The following is a 21,404-nucleotide window of genomic DNA, read 5'->3' on the forward strand; positions in this document are numbered from 1 at the left end:
AGCACTTGTACAATTTTTATGTGTGAAGATACTTTTTGACTTTCCTATCATTTTTTGTGTCTTCATGAATACCAAGACGTTCAAGGGTCTTCATTTTTTGTGTCTTCATGAATACCAAGATGATGGTACTCCCCAAATACTTGTTGTCAAATCAAAATTAATGAGCAACTGTACGTCACCTCTGCTTAAGATTCTTGCTCGGGACTTTCAAATATGTGTTTGTCTTGACTTGAACAACGACATTTGGCTTTCAGTCAACGAACAGTAATTCCATATGTTAGAGTTGTGGTGCTGTACTGGAGTACTAGTGTGAATAAATTAAATCATAACACGGTTATTATATGTGACTGGCTGGCTAAGTCGTCGTCATATTAAAGTGATCATTTGTACCACACATTGTTGATAGAGTGTACATGTAGTGCTGACTCGGGTATAAATAAGTAAATCGAGTAATTCTTTTAAGGGACAATTCCATTTCTGCCCCTAACTCAAACCCACTACTCATATTACCCCTACTTTTCAGACCTACCCAATTTTCTCCTTATTCTATTGTGTGGTGTTATAAAAACTAGATGATGCACCGCGTGGTGCTGCGTGAACTCTAAGTGCAGAAACAAATTTAGAAGTGCACTTACTTTATATTTTAAAACAGTAAAGCATATGAAGCATGTGATAAAATGTTGTATCAAAAGAGAAAACTATTTGAATGAAATCAATGGGGCGCCTACATAACAAAAAAATGTGTAACATGACTACATATATTTGCTCCAGACGTCACATCTATGCTCAGGGACTGAGCTACAGGGTGGACAGGTGGGCCCAGGCCCAACTGGTTTTTTTTATTAGCCTATATACCTATGGATTTCACACTGGGCCAAACAAAACAGCCCAATAACACTTACCTGGCGACCCAAGATGAACGCAGTAGCCACGCCCTCATCTGGAGCAGAACCATTCCTCCATCTGCCTCATCCCAAATCACGGCGCCCTAACCATCGCCGGCTCGCCACCCTCGTCGGTCGCCGGCCGGAGCCCAGCCGCTGAGGAGGGTCGCACCTCTCCTCTCTCCCCTGCCCTGCGTTGCAACTGCGCCCCTTCCTTGTGATATGTTAGCAACCGCCGTCGATGAAGAATAACATAGATGAGAAGGATCCAACCCGAAGACGCACGAACACAGACGAACAATAATCAGATCCGAGCAAATCCACCGTGGATAGATCCGCCGGAGACACACCTCCATACGCCCACCAACGATGCTAGGCGCATCATCGGAACGGGGGCTAACAACGATGCTAGGCAACGAGACATTTATTCCATCTTCAGGGAGCCGCCGCCGTCTTGCCTTCCAGAGCAGAATACAAACCTTAACAAAAATCAAAGGAATGACTAACAACGGAGCCCTCCCACCAGCCCTTACCAAAGTCCACCGCGCCCCCATGGCCCTAGGGCCACCGGAGGCGAGGTGGACCTGTGGCGGCAACATGATGATAAGCCAATAGAGCAATATGCTTCCATATATGAATAATTCAAATATTTGTTAGCCATTATGCTAAATCTCGGTATAGAAAGCCATTTGATAATACGTCACCATACTCAATCTAGGCCATTGGATCAAAATAGACTTACAGTCCAAACAATTTGGTGCATCTTGAAATTTCTTCTTGGGATTGTAGTACTGGTACGGAAGCAACTTCTTACCCCAAACAGTTTGCTGAAACTGTTGAGTATAGACCATCTTAAATAGTTTCACTTTAGAGTTTATCGAAAAAAACAATTCCACTAAGACAACCATTTGATATCTGTTAACTGAATTTTTTAGCCGATGGTGGTACATTTTGATTCATGTTTTTCGGAAAAGAGAGGAGCATGCATTTGTAAAATATCTTTGCAAAAAAAATTATGTATATATAATACTTTTGGGTCACTAGATATTAAACATGAGTTAGTGGAGTGATGGTTAGCAACCTATTTATCTCAAACAGAACAAAGCTTTTTTGCAACAAAGTATTTTTGACCACCAAATAAAATTCTTCCATGTGAAATCTCCAGCGTAAATAGAGCTAGATATTTATGGCTATGGAGTTTTATGTCAGTGGTGATGACTTACAAAAGTCGGCCATATATACTTTATTAGTGAAAAGGTGTGTACAATTTTTTTTAAATGTTTGGCAATATAATTTGGTTGCAATCCATTAAAAGATTATGCAATATGTTTGCTCATTAATAGTTGCATTTCATTGTGGACTTCCATAATGAGTTCAAATAATTATCTGCATTCCTTCACAAAATATTTGTTAATAAACAGCTAAGGATTTCCACATGAATCGTGTCGTGTATCTTCTATTGCAAAAGTACACGTTGAACCATGAGTATTTTCGATAAAGGGTGAATTTTATTGGCTCAGAAAGTAGCATCAAATGTATTCAAAACTAAAGAGCACACACCCAGCCTCTACATAGATAGGATGTAAACAGTCAACACCAACACAGACATAAAAAATACGACGGCAAATAGAAAGGTCATTTAAGACCAAAGCGATGCTTAGGCAAGGAAAAAAAAAAGAAAACCCAAGGCGATCAGATCCATGATCGGAAAATTACTACAACAACCATATCCGCACCAACCATCTCATGACACCACACTAACGACGAGGTTCTTCAACATTAATGCCTTCAATAAGGGAGCGACACTCAAGCGTTGCCATCACCGGATCCAACCACCAAGGCTAGAGTTTTCACCATGAAAAATAAATCCGAGCATATCCGAGCAATGCCTCTAACAATGACGTAAAAACATTGCCATAGCCAGGTTTAACCAGATTGGGCCAGACCTAGGCTTTCACCCCTGAGCTCATGATCGAGTGCTCAAGTAGCACCACCAACGAAGTCACTCAAGTGTTGTCGCCACGACCACTTTTCCACAATCCCAACAACTACATGCGATGTGACCGTCGCCGCTGCACAACCATCCCACTGCATCAAGTTGTCGTCCATAATTTGCATCTCACCGCTGAGGTCAACCACTGGATCTTCAGAGATGAACACTCCCGAAAATCTTTCGGTGACCATTATCGTCGTGGAGCCATAGGACGTCACTATAGCACGGTCTGCAATCACCTCTCTCGGTCAACCAGATCTGAATCACTACCACCAACCCATGGACCATAGTCCATAGCATCGTCGGCTGCTCACCACCCACACAGAAGTCCATCACCTAGCAGAGAGCTCGATGCATGCCCCATCCTAGCTAGATGCCGCACTCACCGTCTGTCTTCACTAGTTGCAAGTAGGAGCGGACGATCCGTGGATGGCTTGGTGCGGACAGGTGCGTGCGGTTGCTGATCCAGATTCTCCGGATCTTAGTTCTAACCGTTAGATCTGCCGCTGCCTGCCAAATCCATGCTTCCAGCAAGCCAGATCTGTGCGCCACGCAAACAAGCCATCGTGAGTGCACGCATGCATCGGCAGCCCGCGCCATCCTGATGCAGCACCACCGGGAGTAGTCGAGACGCCCTGTCACATGCATATGATTGATAGATATGAAAAGAGAGAAAAGAACAAAGAAAGAGAAAATGTGGTCAAGAGTGGGCCAAATCCTACGTGGCAGGTTGTCCGGTCAAGCCGGGACACTGTCATATCCTCCGCACATATGAGGTGGGTATGAGGGTTCGTGGACAACTTGAACATATTATGAAAATTTGAGAGGTACAGTCGGGTGGTTTTTTTTCCTTCTCTGTGATGTGATACTGTTGTATTTGCCCGAGGCAATCATATGCGGGTCCACTTGGCCACCTTCCACTGTCCTTTCGTCGATCTATGCATGTATGCACTAGCTGATCTATACATGTAACTGCCGTATCCCATATGCACGTGTGGATTTATTTGCCTAGCTCATTTGTGCATGTCCTCTACCTCTTTGGCTATGATATGCCTTGTTATTTACTTACTTTTAAGGTCTATGTATGTGTTGGGTGTTAGTTGTGACATGTGTCATCGATGTAAATTATGTTATTAATTGCAAAATTCAATGTTATTTGATTAATATCTAAAATATTGTGATTTACTTATACTAAAGCCTTGTGTAACTAAAGCTTAGGTCCGTAATTTGTTACTTTTATCTCTGGCTAATAGAAACAATTGGACATTGGGTCGTACAGTGTGTAGACTTGATATGGAGTTTTGTTAAAATAGAAATAATCGGAATTTGAGTCGTACGGTGTCACACATGTATTCTAGGCATATGATATAATGTATGGGTGGACAGGAGATGTAACATATGATAACTTAATAGCACAGTCGCACAAAGGGGGACAACGATATGTGGCGTTGCCCGGGTGGTCGGTGTGCGGCAGGGAAATAAGCATATGGCGGCTGCGAGACATTAGTCAATCCGATCAATCGATGGCCCAGATGGGGTGCGCAGCCTAAAGCTGGGCCCCAGGCAAGGGGACGTGTCTATGTTTGTCATGTAGCGAGCCAGATGGTACACTTGCCAACAAGGACTCCCTTCATGGTTTGGCCTACTAGAGTGTGTATATGGTGGTTTCTCTATATCGTTGATTTGATTCTGTGTTTTTTTTCTGGTTTTTAACGTTGGTTTAATCTTGTTTCCAGGACGTTCATGACATTTGTATAATCATTTTTCTGCGTTAAGAACTTATTCATACCATCTAGAAAACCTTCACTGGTTTTAAAATTTGTTCATGACGTTAAAGGGCTTATTTTCTTTTGCAATGACCTATTACCAATTAATAGCTCTTCGTTCGTACCTCCTGGAATAACTAAGGAGTCGACACATATACAGTAACTAATCGAAAATGCCAAACGGAGACTGAGCTCTATGGAGGCCTTTATTTGAAAACTTCAAAATTCAAACTTTTTAGTTTCAAAAAATTCTGAAAATAAATACACATATAGGTAGATACATAATATACATGTTTGCAAATTTTTAGGTCGAAATACAATAAAATGTGAGCTACACAAAAAATACTAATCTGGGACTTTTTAGCATATGTACTGTTCATCTTTAAAGTCCATGATTTTGTTTTTTTGTGCAACTCGCAATTCAAGGTATTTCATCCTGGAATTTTTCACACATACACTTTACATCCTTGCATTCATGTGAATATTTTTTCAGAATTTTTTTAACCAAAATTTATGAATTTTGAATTTTTCAAAATAAAGAGCTCCATGGAGCTCGGTCTCCAAAATGCCCTACTCCTAACTAATCATATAATTAATTTGTAGCATGAAAATGATATTTTGTTTACTAATTCGTGCCGTTCGAGTTTGTCCACAAAGTCTCAAAAAAAAAGTGTCACCACTAATAAAAATATAAGTCCTGAATTCACATGTACCATATCGTCAAGCTACACGTGAGCAAAATACTCCTTTCATTTCAAAATGTAGTGCATATGACGTATAGTTTGAACCAGTTTTCAGAAATATAAAACATATGTACTAAATCCACACCATTAGATTCATTTCAATATATATTTTAATATGGCATATATTTGATTTTAAAATATAGATAATTTTGTATATAAAATTGATCGAAGTTTGTGAAGTTTGACTTTTGTGAAACGAATGGCGTACTATATATATTATGGGATGAAGTGAGTAGTGCACTTACCTGTGCATGTTACCTCAATGTGGCTGCCATCAAATAAAATGAGCACTTGCGCTTCCTATCTTATATGTGACGTGTGTGCTTAAGAATATTCTTGGTACAAAGTTTTGTATTGTGTGGGCAAACTAGGTTTTGTTAGTCAATGGATACTAAAAAAATTGTTTCAATGATTTCCTAAAAATGAAGGGAATCTTTGACGAGGGAAAAAGATTGTCAAGTACTCAAGTTGAACGTACATGATAAAAGTAATGTCAACCAAAACTGGTCAGTTACCATGAATGAATGTACATATGTTCAACGTTACACATTAAGCCCAAATAAAGATTGCCAAGTTGAGTTGTTGACGTACATAAAGTTGTTAAGAAATGGTTGAGAGTGACAAGGGCTTGTAATGTATCTAGTCATTGCAGATTACCCAACGACAGAAATATTAGCCTATGCAGTGACGACCTGTTTGTGAACTGCATATGGTACGAAAGACAAAATTGCTCTGCGTACAATAAAATTGCATACGATTTTCATATGAAGTTATGCTAGCCCTAATGTGAAAAAAATGGAAGTGTCATACTCAGATAGTTGTGGTGATGCACTAATGTGAAAACGCACAACACAATTATCATTTGTGACTCACTGGCTAAGTAATCTTCAAACCAAAGTGAGCACTTGTACAATCTTTATGTGTGAAGATTCATTTTGACTTTCCTATCACTTTTTGTGTCTTCATGAATACCAACACGTTCAAGGGTCTTCATTTTTCATGTCTTCGTGAATGCCAACATGATGGCACTCCCCAAATACTTGTTGTCAAATCGAAATTATTGAGTAACCGTACCTCACATGTGCTTAAGATTCTTGCTCCAGACTTCCAAATATGTGTTTGTCTCTACTTGAACAACGACATTTGACTTTCAGTCAGCGAATAGTAATTATAGTATGTTAGAGTTGTGGTGCTATAATACAGTACTTTAATAAATTAAATAATAAGATTGTCTTTATATGTGACTGACTGGCTAAGTCGTCGTCATATTAAAGTGAGTAGTTGTACTCACATTGCTCAAGATTCTTGCTACAGACTTTCATATCTGTTTATGTTTCTACATGAATGGGAGGATGACTTTGTCGTCAATTAATGTATAATAATTCCAAAAAATTGAAAATTGGCAAATGTTGGAGGGGTGATCCAACACCATGTACTTCCTCCTTTTCTTTTTAGTCCGGATAAAAACTTTGCCAGAAGTCAAAATTAGTAAAGTTTGATCATCTTTATAGGAAAATAAATTAATATTCACAATGCGAAATTAAATATAATTGGATGCATCATGAAATAAATTTTCCTACCATATAACTTCAGTATTGTAGATGTTGATATTTTTTAATATAAATTTGGCGAAACTTTGTGTAGTTTGACATCAAAAAAATCTTATATGCAGGGTGGAGTATATTCTAGTACTATTAACAAACAAATTTGAAACTGTCAAGTGGATGCATTGTGAACGTATGATTCAGATGAGATTGCCAATTAATTTTGAAGTGCCTTCTCACGGTGCCGAAAGCTCTTTTCTCTGCAATAAACTAGACAATACCCCCATATTATAGCATTCCAATTATCAACATAAACTTAGAATATATGAGAATAGATCCCTCCAGAATATCACTCTGCACATCATGGTGGTTCTTAACCTTGTAGCTTTGGTGATATGCTTTATTCCCAGAATATAAAAAAATTGATAATGTGCAGGGTTGCATGCGGTTGATTATGTGGAATATGTTAGTCAATAATAATATTAAAATATAAGATAATGATACTCTCCGCATTGTCGCCAAGTATATAGAGGATGACTGCACGTCATAGTGGCTTGTGGCGTTCTAGATTCAGCGAAATGATTCGTTGTTGAAAACATAAAATTAAAATTTGATAGTTTGGAAGGCTTGCGTGCTCTTTATGATGTGGAGTGTTTGCATGTGTCAGACAATGGAATATGGAGGGCTTGCATTTGCTACAAGGTTATAGTTGTGGTGATGTACTATAGTACTAGTGTGAATAAACAGAATAACAAGATGGCCATCATATGTGACTAAGTAGGTAAGTCGTGGCTTGCATGTGCTAGAAGGTTATAGTTGTGGTGTTGTACTATAGTACTAGTGTGAACAAACAAAAAACAACACAGTCCTCATATGTGCTATAGTACTGCAAATTCGCCGCCCTACTAAATTGAGTAGTTAGACCCACCTTGGTGAATATTCTTGCATCTAACTTTTGTATCTGTCTTTTTCCTTTGCATGAATACTAGCAAGACTTTGTTGGTCAGTGAATCTATAGTACTTCACAAATTAGAAAATTGACTTCTTAATATTGAAGGGCTGATCCAGATTCCTAGTATATTCTTCTATGTGTAGAGAAATGATTCTTTGCTAAAAAAAAAAAAACCTAGTGGTTTGCAAGGCTTGCATGATCTTGCTGATGGGGAATCTTTACAGGAGCTTGGCTCCATGATCTTGCTGATGTGGGCCAATTTACACGAGCTTGGCTCCATGGTGGCAGGAGCTTAGCTCTATGGTGGCAGGAGAAAACCCTGAATTTGTTGTGGTAGTTTCTCTCTATAATGGAGATTTCTTGTTTGGAGTGGTGCCACAATTCTGGTCACTATGTCCTTGTTTAGGTTGCTAGGTTCCTAGTAGTTGGGTCGTAGTACTGCCCCTTGGCCTGCCTTTTGATTAGTGTTTGCGTTTTTTTTTCCTTTCGTTTTGTGAGACATTGTAAGACAATGTATCAGTCATCTCTTATATCTTAATGCAACACATATATCTTATATCTTAAGCCATGGTTAGAAAAAAATACTCGCATGTAGGCAGTGTCGGACATATCCATTATGGACAACTATATGATATACGTTTGCATTGGCTTCCACATGGGAAAACTAGTTTTTTTTTCTTTTTGAAAAGGAAGATTGTACCCGGCCTCTGCATCGAGCGATGCATACAACCATCTTTATTGCATTATTCAACATACAAAATAGAAACATAGATCAACCCAAAGCCATCCTGACAACAATTTTCGCTCTAGCTACAAGACTGATGATGTGGCCTCACCAAGCCGCCCACCGGCTTGCCGGGAGCACTAACCTGTCTAGGAGACCCTCTGCATGCGCCGCATGCGCATGCTGTAAAATCCGCCGCCGCCTTCTTCTGCAGTCTTATCTTCAGAAGCAATCAATGCACTGATCTTGCCAAACGCTTCTGCCGTTAACGCCACCACGGCCAAATAGCGACTGCCTCCTGTGAACGTCCTTTGAATGGTATCCAGCGCCGAGACCCCGCTGCACCTTGCCGCCAAGATTCGCCGTTGTCAATATTCTGGATGGCACGCCGCCCACCTTGATCACCACACGAGAAATATACTGAGACCCGCACCCAGCCACCAAGCAAAACACTTATCCCTGTAGCCGGTGTACAGCCCCAAAGATGATTCCCCCATGAGGGTGATGATGCAGGAACCTCGTCATCGTCCGATCCGGAAAAGCCCAAATATGTGGTTTCCCCCGGGGCACACAGGGAACACGAATTGCCCCACAATGTCTCCAACGAGGTAACGACGTCCGCGGGCGCCACCGTTGATGGTTCTAGCTGAGGCCGAACCAAGCTTTCACTGGCAAATTCAACCCTATCCGCGTCTAGACCACCAGATCGACTTCCTGCATCATCCTGCACGACCGAGGGTGATGGTTGCCACCGGGAAATAGCACGATCGGAGCCGCACCACCGCCCATAATCGTCGCCCCGCCTGGGTGAGCCATCGATGGTAGAGGGGCCTTTACTGCTGTGCCGCCGACGCTGGATGGCGCACCTGTCTAGGACACCCACGCGGATCTCCACCGCAACCACATCCCGGAGCCGCGACGGAGTGATAGGTGGGAACCCGATGAATGAGTTCACGCCTGAGGGTGGCCCGATCTTCACGTCATAGGATCGAATCGGAAGGGATAACTAGCTTTATACCTGCCAAGGTTGGATGCAACCCGTACGTTGGGGATGGCTGACCGAAGCTACAAGAACTCCAACCCGCTGTCCGAACAATCGCAGAACCACAAACCGGGACTAATCCACACAAAACGGTCGGAACCGTAGAGCGCGAACTAGAGGGAACCAGGCTCCTTCTCGCGAATCCGAATGAACTCACGAGAGCAAAGGTAGCAAGATCTCTCGGATCTCTCTAGCAGTCTTGCTGCATAAGCTTGTAGCTGAATGGTTTGACAAAAGGTTGCAAAGATTGTTATTCTTTCTGATCAAGTATGTTGACATATACTCCCTCCAAATGTCTTATATTTAGGAATTGAGGGAGTATTATGCAATATTGTTTTGTATCAAAACTTTGTTGTGTACTAACAAAAAATTTGTCATGATATTTCTAAATTCATACTTAATTTTCCGTGCATTGCAACGGGGGCACTAATATTGTGTACATAGTGGTTTTGTTCACCTATTATTTTATTATCAATGTGGCTTAACTATTATTTTATTGTCAATTCTTATTGACTTACCAAAGAAAACATGATTTTGTTTGATTAGCCAATAGAGCAATATGCTTATATGTATGAATGATACATTTTAATATTTGCTACCCGTCATGCTAATAATCTTAGTATAGACAGTCATTTGATAATACATCACCATACTTAATATAGGCCCTTGGGTGAAAATGGAGAAGGTCCAAACAACTTGGTGCATCTTAAAATCTCTCTTCTGGGTATTATACCCCGAAGCAACTTCTTGCCCCGAACATTTTGCTGAAACACTTGAGTCACTACAGGAATCAGGAACTTTGCCGGCTGCCATGGCTGACGGCAAAGGCATGCCTAGCCGACGGCAAAGCCCTTTGTCGTCAGCCAGCAGACGACAACACGTCCGGCTGAACAAACTACGGCAAAGGGCACTTTGTCGTCTGCTAGCGGACGACAAAGATGCAAAGGTCTTTGCCGCCCGCCAGCATACGGCAAAGGACCTGGACGGCACACGTGGCAGTTTACCTCCGTTAAGGGGTTAACAGCGTGCTTTGCCATCTGCTGGTAGACGGCAAAGACCTTTGCATCTTTGTCGTCTGCCAGCAGACGGCAAGCCCAAATAGGGCAGCCCAGCTGCCCCCAGGTAGCTGCCACGTGGCATGCTATGCCGTCTGCTGGCGCACGGCAAAGATGCAAAGGTCTTTACCGTCTGCCAGCCAAATAGGCCAGCCCAGTGCACCCCAGGTTGCACAGGTAGCTGCCACGTGTATAGCCCCTATTTTTTTGTTTTTTTTTCTTAAATTCATAGAATTTCACACACACACACACACACACACACACACACACACATATATATATATATATATATATATAGGGAAAATCCATCCTACCACCTGGGGGTAGTTACGCCACATGTCTCATATACTACCATGTGGTAGTATATATTCTACTTTATCATTTTAAGTATATTCATATACTATATATAATATACTCCAAATTAAGTTACATGAAAAAATTGCAAGTTAGCCCATGGTTTTTATTATATCTGTTAAATACGTACATATTTGTACGTAAAAATGAGCATACTCAAAATACGATACATACTACCAAAAAAGTAGTATATATACTACCTAAACAGATAATGATGTTTTGGAGGCCGAGCTCCATGGAGCCCTTTATTTTTGAAAAATTCAAATTCAAATTTTTATGTTTCAAAAAATTCTGAAAAAATATGCGTATATGTAAGGATGTAACCCACATGTGCGTAAAAATTCATGATGAAATACCTTAAATTGCGACCTGTACAAAAAAGACAAATTCATGGCCTGAGGGAATGAATAGTATGATGTTTTAAACAGCCCTAGATTTGTCTTTTTTGCACAGCCCTCATTTCAATGTATTTTGCCCTGAAAATTTACACACATGTGTGTTATGCCTTCATGTATAGCTGTGTTAATTTTTTGAAACGTAAAAATATGAATTTTGATGAAATTTGAATTTTGAATTTGGAGGCCTCATTGGAGCTCGGTCACCAAAAGGGATTTTCGACCTAAACATTCTTATATACTACATACTACGCGTACATACTCTCTTCTTTGATAGATAGTACATACAACATATAAAACTCAAGTCGTGGTAACTACCACTGGTGGTAGATAAAATTTGTCATATATATATAATGATACTATTCATCACCCAGGGTGCAGAATAAGTTATTCTTCACCCGAGGTAATCTTACGATCATTTCATAATTAAATTATGTTTGGAATTCAAATAGTTACATTCCTATTGATTCACTTCGTAAAATTTGACATAAGAAAAAAAATCAGGTCATAAGAAAAGAAAATTTGCAGTTTATGTGTATTTTACACTATATTTTTACGTTCGTAATTTTACATAACATAAATTATTTTTTACGACGATTATATATTTTCTTACGGCCTCTTTTTACGTTGGAAATATTTTTTACGATGATTACACATTTGAAAATAATTTCAACAAGCATACCAACAATAAGTTTCCAACAACATATCCAACATATAAGGTAGTTTTCATTGCGCTGACAAAACGATCTTAAAGTGTACCAAAACTCAAAAGCAATTCAACATTACTGGCGGCACAGAGTGCCTCCCTGAACATAGTGAACATCAATATAACAGCAACACCTCAGTCTACTGGACTAGAAAACAGCCATAAAACACATGATAATGATAAATCAGGTGTTTGTCGCCCTGGTGAAGATCTGCTGGCTCGAGTGGATTGACACCATCCTGATGAGCCCCCTCTCCATCAGGTCCTTGATGGCCCTGCGAGCCAGAGACCCGTTGATCTGCAGGTAGGTAGACACAGGGTGAAAAAGATCATCAGCACCCTATAAACCAAACGAAACATATGACACACTCATATACATTGTGTGTACATGGAAATGGTAGAAGAGTTCAAATTGTATAATTGATAGCAGTCACAAATTTGAAGCACAGGTACATGCAACGGTAAATAGCTAAACACAAACTTGCAGTGCTCTCCTCGATAGTAGTTCTAATGCATAGTTCAAGGCAAGTCAGGCACAAATTGTTGATAGTAAAGATGCAGGGACATGTTAATCAAGTGTTCAGCAGCAACATCAAACCACATTTAACTCTATGAAACGCTACAAATCAATGGTGATGTTGAATCACGTAAAACACCATTAGCACTGTGCCATGTCCAAATCAGACTATGAAATATATGTGACACTAGGCATAAATGATCACTACATGGTCATATCAAATCCACTTCAGCCTAGCTATAACATGGCACACCAAGCAAAATCTGCACAAAAACCATCAACAAAGATGCAGCAGCCGAATCCAGAATCCAAGGTAGTTAGAAGAAGATGATGATGATGATGATGAAGATTTTTTTTTCTTCTCTTTCTTTCTCTCCTCTCCTCTGCTTTACCTTCTTCTTCTAACTAAGGTAGGTAAAAATTCCATTTTTTAGCTAAGCTAGGTAAAAATGCTAAGTGTAGGTCATTTTAGAGCTAAGCTAGGTAAATAGGTCATTTTGGAGCTTAGTAAGGTTATTATGCCATTTGTGAGGAAAATAAGCTAAGTCTATGTCATTTTGGAGGTAACCAAGATTATCATGCCATTTTTGACCTAAGTATGATAAGTATGTCGAACTGAAGATGCTTAGTATAGGTCATTTTTTAGCTAACCTAGGTAGTTATGCCATTTTTTAGCTAACTAAGCATATTTATTCATTTTAGAGACAAAATGGCAAGTGTAGGTCATATTTATTCATCTTGGTGTTTATGTTTTCGGAGAGAATAAATATTTGTAGGGATGCTACAAAAGAAGGGAAAGCACTAACAGCTCCAGAGGAACGTCACCAAGCTTGGAAAGCAAAGAATACCTGATAGAAAAGTTGCTCAGGGGCATTTCTAAAATAGACCGTCACCACGAATTAGGGGCAAAACTGAGTAGGTCTGAAAATTAGGGGTCAATGAGAGTAGCGGGTGGACTGTTCAGAATGCATTATTCCAAGACTCCTATTTCAAAGTCTATCTTTTAAGGGAAAAATGAAAATAAAAGTAACCCTTCTTTTCCCATTCCCTCTCTATTGCATGGGTGGAAGAACTAAAATAGAGGATTCTGAAAAAAAATGGACCTTCGAAATCCAATTTTATGTGTAGCGCAAAGGAGTTGCGATTTCTTCTTATTCCTATAGAACATCGAGTAACAAGAATATGAAATCGTAAATAGCGAAAAATTCTTGTCTTGCGCGGTCTAAGTCTAAGGAAATAAAAAAAATTCGCTTATACAATTTCATCTACATCGAATTTATATATCAGAATAGCGGATAGAGGCATCATTAAAGGAGTCAGGTCTACTTACTTTATGCTTCTTTCCAATTTTATGGTGGATTTGATAAGAACCCTTTTTGCTTTCTTGATAAATAATCGACAAAAAACGAGTTTTTTTTATATAGCCTGCTTGTTTTATTATAATTATAACCAGTCCTATATGGAAATGCCCGCTAAAGAGAAAATCTATTTGATTGTCTCTCGGCCATTATCGATTTTTAGAAAGAAAAAACAAGAATTTTCTTCTTTTTTTATTAACATTAAGAAAAAAAGAATATAATTAAAATGGAATTGGCAATATAATTTTTATAGACTTTTGAAAGAAAAAAAGGGGGTTTTTTGCAACCGTTATTTCTTATTTCTTGCCTATATCATATCACGGAAACCTTTCGCTTTGGAACGTGGAGAGATGGCTGAGTGGACTAAAGCGGCGGATTGCTAATCCGTTGTACAATTTTTTTGTACCGAGGGTTCGAATCCCTCTCTTTCCGCTCCCTTGGATCATTTGGGACTTTCGAATTGGAAAGAATTCTGACCCCCGGATTTTCTCATAGATAAATGTACGAAACAAATCCAATAAGAAAAAAAACTGAATTTTTACTCCTCGCGTCCAGGATTCCGTCCTGGGTCATTAGATAAGAATCCAAAGATAAAGAGTGAAACAAAGAATATCACTACTGTATAAACAAAAAGTTTGAGAGTAAGCATTACATAATCTCCAAGATTTTTTTTAAGGAATAGATTACCAGTTTTTCCTTACCACACGGATCCACTAGGATGGTTTTTTTTATACCTAAAAATGCAAAAAAGAATTCTTGAAAAAAATTGCAAGAATTCTTTTATAATAAGCACTCTTATCAATAGCAGAAATAGGGTTAGGTGGTTAGGTATTGTGTAGGTACCTTTAGGTACCTGCTCAACCTAGGTGCAGGGGAGTAGAAAGGCTGATCCAAATTTATTGTTGTAGCTACCCATTCAATGTAGAAGAATTTAAATTTTAGAATCGAAGGTTCATAATATAAAAATATAAAACTTCTCGGCTTTTACCCATTTTTAAATTTTTTTGGAATGAACACATCATTCAATTTGGCATACAGAGTACTAAAGATTTCATCGAAAACTTACAGCAGCTTGCCAAACAAAGGCTAATAGAAAAAAGAATAGAGGTATAACAGGCATAATATCCACGATTGGATTGAAAATAGCATAAGCTTCGGGTAATTTGGCAAAGAAAAAACTAGTAGGATAAAGAACAGAATTAAAACAGATACAGGTTAAACTAAGTATATTAGGCATAACAAGCATTTCATTCTTGTAGAGTAAATAATTGGATTTTTCTTGAGTTATTTTTTTAAGGGAAAGAAGGAAAAGGGAGATTCAAAATCTTTTTTCTTCGGACTTTCCCAAACACAAAATACCTCCTTGTATTTGCACTCTCAAATGAGAGTGGAATAAATTCGACTTTCATATAATATCTTAATAGAATTCCATGTAATGATCAATGCATTTTTTTTGATTCTATATTATCCGCATGTGTAGAATACTAGCAAGAGAATATCCCTCCTTTTTTATGTAATTGAAATGGTATTGACGAATAACAAATAAACATACTAGTGTTTATTAGTGTCGCATAAAACCCGAAATGGGGCGTGGCCAAGTGGTAAGGCAGCGGGTTTTGGTCCCGTTACTCGGAGGTTCGAATCCTTCCGTCCCAGATTGTTTCTGATGAAACAAACGGTGAAATCATATAGTATTCCGTACGAGACAAAAGTTTATTAAAGAGAATAATGATATCTTATTCTTTCTCAGAAAACATAATAAAGTCTTAAGTCCAGTCAAATTGACTATCTTTATTTTCATGAAAAAATGGGATCTATCAAGCACATTCAGGATATGCCTCTACTATAAAATCACTTAGTCATATTTTTTTCTTCCTTTTGGTATTCGAGTTGAAGAAGTACGAGAATTCTATAACTACCAAAAACTTTCAATCTTTTCATTGGAATAGTTTATTTAGTTATTATAGTTAATTGTTTTTGGTACTAAAAAATATATTACTACTAGAATTCTAATTCTAGTAATTAAATTAATTAAACTTTTTTGGAGGTTGATAGTTTATTTATTGAGGAAGAGTCAATCCTTCTTTTCTCACTTCAAGATTGATCATCTCGAGCCATCCGTTGAGGGTGGAAATTTAAGAATAAATAAGTTTTAAGCAAACTTGTTTAGTCGTCTTTTTCAAACTATGTTTCATTCATATGATAGAATTTTAATATGGGTTTAAATAAATTGGATCTTGGCGGAGGCTTCCCGGATAAATACTTACTTTCTTTTATCCATATTGCTCCATAGATAGCAAGTTTTAATTAGTATAAAAAAACTAAACCAATGACTATTCATGATTCCATCCATATTGGATCAATTCTCTATACCACTTTGCAATGAAAAGAGGAATGTTTGTTATGGTAAAACTTCGTTTAAAACGATGTGGTAGAAAGCAACGTGCGACTTGAAGGACATGATCGATTGTGGATTTTTTTATCCATCATTTTCCATAGTAATGAAAATGCTCTTGGCTCGACATAGCCTGTTCTATTCGTTCCGAACCAAATTTGCGCTGGGTTTAAGTAACATAGTACACGATGGAGCTCGAGAGGATAGAATTTTTTTTATCAAGGGAAAGAATCTAGGGTTAGTGAAAACTAATAAATTAGGCCAACTTTGTCAGTCTATCCTTAATATAGAAATAAATCGAAAGGTTAAAATAAGAATAAAGTCCAATAAAAGTATATCAGAATCAATCCCTCTTATTAGATTTCTATAGAAGAGATAAATGCTTTATCAAAGGAAATAAGAAAAAAGGGTATGTTGCTACTCTTTTGAAAGAAAAAAATAGGAATTCCCGAAGTAATGTCTAAACCCAAGGATTTCAAAAATCAAAGATAAAGGATTCCAGAACAAGTAAACACAATTTTCAATTGTCTCAACAACAGAGTTGGATCAGAATAAGGAATAAAAGTCAATTCGTTCGAAATGAGACAAAGAAAAGAGTTTAAAGACGACTCAAAATTTTTGGAAGGATTTTGCCTTCGAAGTTTGTCAGGCAAAATTAGCCCACTTGAGTCATGAGTATAAATGAAATTTGTTTTTTCTGTAAGGAAATTAATGCACGTCATAGTCTAATTTCTATTATTATCGACAGAAATTCGAATCATTTTCTCGAGCCGTATGAGGAGAAAACCTCCTATACGTTTCTAGGGGGGGCGTTGTTTATCTACATCTATCCCAATAAGCTGTCTATCGAATCGTTGCAATTGATGTTCGATCTCGAAGAGAAGGAAGAGATCTTCAAAAAGTAGGTTTTTATGATCCGATAAAGAATCAAACTTGTTTAAATGTTCCAGCTATTCTCTATTTCCTTGAAAAGGGTGCTCAACCAACAAGAACTGTTTATGATATTTTAAGGAAGGCGGAATTCTTTAAAGAAAAAGAAAGAACTTTGAGTTAATTGAAGAACTAAATGAATCAAAAAGTAGGATGAAAATATGCAGCTCTCAGTTAGACATCTTCATGAGCGAGCCGAAGCCCTCGCGTCGCCTCCTGCTAGGGCGACTTGGGCGGCACCCAAAAACCTAGCCGCCGCCAGCCCGCACTCCCTCTTCCCCTCCTCCACCGCCGCCGGGGGACGCCGCCGGTCTAAGCCCGGGGGCCGACGGCAGTGGCGGAGGACATCACCTCTCTCCCGCGTCTCTGGGATTGTGCGGAGTCCCGATTCGTATGGAGACGCGCCCGATCCGATCTGTGGCGCGGCGGCGGCAGCGCTGCGGTCGGCGGAGCCGGTGGCGCGCCATCTGGCTTTGGATCGGAGGCGGCGGCGTGGAGGGCCTGTTGGTAGCGTTGGTGGCACCTCGAGTCAGATCTGTTCTGGCCGGTGCAGTTGGCGGTGGTGGTCATCTCTTCCGTCAGAGATGGTCGGCCCGCGGCTGGATGGTCTCGATACCTTATGTGGATGGATCGGCGACGATCCACATTATCGAGTCTGTAGGTGTGAGTGGTGGTTTCGGGTAGATTGATGTATGGAATAATTAATAAAGATGGCCGCATGCATCGATTGATGTAGATGCCGGGGTTAACCTCCTTCTCTAAAAAAAGGACATCGTCATGAGCTCTTCCAAATGCCATTGTCAGAGAAGGCCTTTGCTGAGCTAGCTCATATGGAATAAAGTATTTCCTTCCGCCTTTGGCAGCCTCTGACCAGAAAGAATCTTGCAAGTTTTATGGAAATTCTTCTCAGTTCAGAGTGTCCCAGGCATATAAACTCCTCTCGTAGATTTTCCTTTTTTGCAAAAATGAGGGAACACCCCCGGCCTCTATATCGGTTGATGCACACAGACGTCTCCTGTTTGACTGTCAATTATATTTGCCCTGGTAACAGCAGTGCTGCATGCTCGTAGTCCTCGAAGTTGACTGGGTAACAGTGAAAATGCCCTAAAATGTGTTATTCATGGCTCCTGGTTGGCGTCTCTTGCTTTGGAATCTTGCACTGAGGCTGGCCGGGTTGCTCTGGGTGACAGTCGACCATAACGTTCACTGTCCGAAGCCATTCTCCTCCACACACACACGCACTAGCTGCAGGTAGCACATGATGCACGAGTGTCGCTGTTCCGGTCTATAGCTAGTCTCAGTACTGCTTCCACGAGCGTGCGGAAGATCACTGTTGACGAGTTATTACACATGCATATTGCTCGCTAATTGACATCCACGCATACATAGCTCGTGTGATACGTGAGTTAAGGGCGTTGAACCAGAATCCAATTACCCTTTCTCTTATAGTACTGTCGATCATTCTGACGTCCACCTTCTAGATGGAACATAGCTATAGTTCGTTTTCTTTGGGATTTTTTTACTGCATTCGGCCTCTCCCTCTCCATCCACCGGTACACACATCTAGAAAAAGTTTGTTACCCTCAGAGATAGAGATAAGTAAATTTGAATCAAACAAACAATGGCTTGCTTCGTATTTCAATCCTCTTCCCACCTTGTTTTCTATATATCACTTCTTCTTCGATACAACCCCCTAAACACAACGATGGCTCAGATCACTTCAGCCGCCCATCCACGTACCTACCTCGTCAGCCCGTGTCGCCCCGTCAGCCTGGGTGGCGTCGGTTCCTGAGGCCCCCTGCCATCTCCCGAGGCCGCCGCCATTATTGCGGGAGTAACACCGGCCGCCCGTCCGCCTACCTGCCTGTCGCCCGGTGGGCTATAAAAGGCCCTGTCGTCCTCACCCCGCCGTCCACACCAGACGCTCTACAAGCCCCCATCGTCCTCACCCCGCCACCCACACCCCGACACTCTCCAAGCCCCTCTCCCGATGATGCGTTCTACGATGGCTGTAGCAGCTCCGGTGGCGGAGGCGACGGAAACAACCGCAGCTCCTGGTCGTCGAGCCTCGGCAAGACAGAGACAGAGGAGCTCTACCGGTTTGGCCTCCTCGTGCCGCCAGGGTGAAAACTCCCCCACAACTGGAAGATCGACAAGGACGGCTACCCGATGTTGGTCCCTGGCGCCACGGCGGAGGAGCACCGCACCCACCAGGGCGGCAGGTGCAACATTATCGGCCATCAGTAGTTTTGGGACGGCAAAAGCTATGACGACGTCATCGGCCAATTCCGGAGGGCGGCAGCCCACACCGCCCTCATGTCCGGCGGAGCGCAGCCGCGCGGAAGTGCCCAATGCATTTTCGGCGGGCAGCGACCAGCCGCACCAACGGCACCCGCGCCGCCCGCCCCGCATGCCCTGTCGAAGGTGATCCTCCCGCCGGAACAGCTCGTCCTCCAAGAGGACTATGACCCTGAAGACACGTCAGGGTACCTCGTCGCTCTCCGGACATCGCAGGCTGCCGCGGCAGCTGCGAGGGTGGCCGCGGAGGTAGCGGCTGTGGTGGAGGAGGACGACGGGGTCGATTGACAACCTCGGCAGCAGCAACGACGATGACGATGGAGCTGCAGGGGGGCATTGTCGACCTCGCGGCGAGCAAGCGACAAGGAGTAGTTTAGGATTTTTTTTTAAGTTTAGTTCACTGAAATATGTAAAATATCATAATGTTTAAATTTAGCTTTTATCTTGAATGAAATTTCAATGATTTAAATTTCTGTTTGAATGAAACTTCGGTCTTTCGGAATGGTTGAATTTTTCTAAAGTGAAGCAAAAAAATCAAAGGAATCTTTCCCTAATAATAAAGCACGGATTAAGTCTGGCGGGTTCACCGTCGCGCCCTTTTTGCAAATAGGCCCTCCCATTTTCTAGTAATTGCACCCGTAGTCCCCTCATAAGTCAGACCCGAACCGGTACCAAGGAGAAAAAAGAAGAAAAAAAACCACCAGTGCCTCGCACGACCCTGCCTCCTCGATCCCATCTTCACCTCCATCCCGCCGCCCCCTCCTGCCCCTCGCCGCCCGCCCCACACCGTGTCGACCGGCACCGCGTCCCTCCCCAAACGGCGGCGATGATGGAGGGCGCCGCCCAGCTCCTGGCCGACGGATTCGCCGGCTCCCCGCTCCTCGGGGCCAGCCCCTCCCCCGTGCCGGTTCGAGCATCGGCTTGGCGGCCCCTTGGGGCTGCCGCCGGTGCGGGAGTCCCGCGCGGCCGTGCGGGCTGGGGATCGAGCGGCGGGGTCCGTGGTGCGATGCTCGATGGATGGCCTGCACAGCGCGGACGACGACTGAGATTGGGTCTCACCTTCTTCTTCTCTGATTAAGAAAGATTGGTTCTTTGGTGCGTTTTGCTGGGTGGGCGGCCTCGCTAAATTGGTTGCCCGTGTGCGTGTGTGTGTGTGTGTGTTGTAGGTCTTGAAAGCATGTAGTATGTAGCTTGATTCATATGATTCTTCGGTGATAGCAAGTTTTTCATGGAGCACCTTTTCGTGCTAATGTTGGCTTCTGATGTTTGCTGTTGTACTTATGCTACCAGAGATAATGCGGGTGTCCTCCTTGCTTAAGCACTAGCATGGTGGGGACTTTCAGAGGTTGCTGCCGATGGGGAGTCCAAACCAGATGCATCATCATCCGCCGCCCCGAGTTAATTGCACAGAAGTACCACAATTGGGGCATCACATGCAGATTGGTACCACGATTGCTAATTTTTGCGTGTCAGTACCAACATTGGTCCAGGTTTTTGCAAAAAAGGCTAAAACCCTGATTTATACGTATTGACGCTGTATCCGATAGCTCGGGCCCACCCGTCAGATGCCACGCTGGCCAATCGGCGTGTGCCCGCGCGCTGACTAGGACGAGCCGCTCTCCAACCCGGTCCGGTCCCACCGATTCACCCCCACCGCACCATTCCCCTCCCCTCCTCCTCCTTGACATGAACCCTAGTCCATGGCGTCGGCGACTCCGGCAGGCGGCGGCGAGGGCGTCGGCGGCGGC

The 21,404-nt window shown here is 41.6% G+C and overlaps 1 non-coding gene across 1 annotated transcript; it reads left to right on the plus strand.

Annotated features, from left to right (window-relative positions):
* Positions 1-14,377: 14,377 nt before the first annotated feature.
* On the plus strand, positions 14,378-14,465 carry TRNAS-GCU (transfer RNA serine (anticodon GCU)). Its single transcript has one exon. It is a non-coding gene; the product is annotated as a tRNA-Ser (tRNA).
* The last annotated feature ends 6,939 nt before the right edge of the window (positions 14,466-21,404 follow it).

The sequence above is a fragment of the Aegilops tauschii genome, chromosome 2, assembly GCF_002575655.3.
Source record: "Aegilops tauschii subsp. strangulata cultivar AL8/78 chromosome 2, Aet v6.0, whole genome shotgun sequence".
NCBI lineage: Eukaryota > Viridiplantae > Streptophyta > Magnoliopsida > Poales > Poaceae > Aegilops > Aegilops tauschii.